The following is a 1711-nucleotide window of genomic DNA, read 5'->3' as shown; positions in this document are numbered from 1 at the left end:
CTAGTTTTGCTAAGATAGAATTACTCCGCGTGAAACAAATTGTTGGCCAGAAAATTGTTTAATTTTAAGCAATAATTATCTGGAAAAACGAAGTCAAACACTGGTTAGCAAAAGTATGAACTCTTCTCTCACCTTTGAAAACTTTCAGGCGAAATGTTGTGGCCCTCTTTGTATTTTGTAGCATAGCATATCTTGTATTCTCAATATTTCCGATTCAAAATGGTGGTGAGCGTGCGCCGGCCATTTGTTTTGTTTGGCTCACGCATTATTCACTCCCTACGGAGAGATTACTCCGACATAGCGAACCAGTCAGATTGCTTGAAACACCAAGATCACTGAGTGAGTATACACTAATTTAGTTTATTTACAAGCGTGGATGCGTGTGTTTCTCGGATTTTCTTTTCATGCGTACATTTTGACACTTTGTTCAGTCCCAGAAAACCAAACATAGCTTTGGCTTCCATACCCTTTACATAGCATTTTTTCTTTTGTAAAACAGTGACCAATAACATAAACGGCCCCTTTGGAATTTATGAAAGCCTTGTTGAAGATAGGGGGAGGCGCGGTGGCCTCATGGTCAGTGTGCTCGACTCCGGATCGAGTGGTCCAGGTTCGGGTCCTGGCTAGGGACACTGTGTTGTGTTTTTGTGCAAGACACTTTACTCCCACGGTGCCTCTCTCCACCCTGGTGTATAAATGGGTACCGGCGAAATGCTGGGGGTAACCCTGCGATGGACTGGCATCCCATCCAGGGGGGAGTAAAAAAATTAATACTCCTAGTCGCTTCATGCCACAGAAACCGGGATAAGCTCCGGCTCTGATGGGCCACTTGGCTCGTAAATAGACTTTCTTTACTTGTTGAAGATAGTGACAAATTTTCACTTTTAAGATGAAAATAAACGCGGACCGCGAACTAACACATGTGAATAATTTCATCACATATTGACAAGCAGTTACCGGACTGAAGTTGATTTTCGACCCATTCAGTTTCCAACCCGAAAGGCTTCGAAGCTTCGAACTAGTGAAATGTATCAACGATACATGACCCAGGCAAGAGTTAAACGTAAACAGTGAAAATGATAAAGAAGAAAAATAGGACAAAAATTGCGAAACGAAAGATGCTTCATTATTCGGCTATGCTGACTTGGAAAGCGCTTCAATACACTCTTTGTCTGATAATTCTACGTTGATATCCATAACTCTTTTAAGGGTTCATTTTAGCGATATTATTATAATGTGGTCAGTACTTATTCCTAACGATTGCAATTGTTCGTTTTTGTTATATTAATCCTGTGTTGTTATTGCTTTTTCGTGCTTGCCGTATTTAAGGACGGTGCCTACTAATTCGAAGGTATTTTACGCGGTTTACTTAATATGAGGGAAAAGCAGACGTTAACAAGTCCGTGCATACGGTGAGACCTACTGAAATTTAAATTGACCAATCAGAATTCAGCGAGCGGGAAAAACTGTGCTATCCGACATCACTTCATTTGTTCGCAATTAAAGGACCAGAAAACCATTTAAAAGGTTTTGTGGCAACTTTTTTGTCAACAAGCTTTGGCCCCAAAGCTGGGTTGCCGGAGAGCGGCGATTCGAACGACAGTTGTTGTGCTTTGGCTGTTATTTGTGCTTTTTCTAACTATTTTCAGACGAATTCAGTGTGGTATTTTCGAATCAAGCGTAAGAAGACATCAAAATTGTATTGATTGTA

Source organism: Montipora capricornis, chromosome 2, assembly GCF_036669925.1.
Source record: "Montipora capricornis isolate CH-2021 chromosome 2, ASM3666992v2, whole genome shotgun sequence".
Taxonomy (NCBI): domain Eukaryota; kingdom Metazoa; phylum Cnidaria; class Anthozoa; order Scleractinia; family Acroporidae; genus Montipora; species Montipora capricornis.
This window is presented reverse-complemented; position numbering follows the sequence as displayed.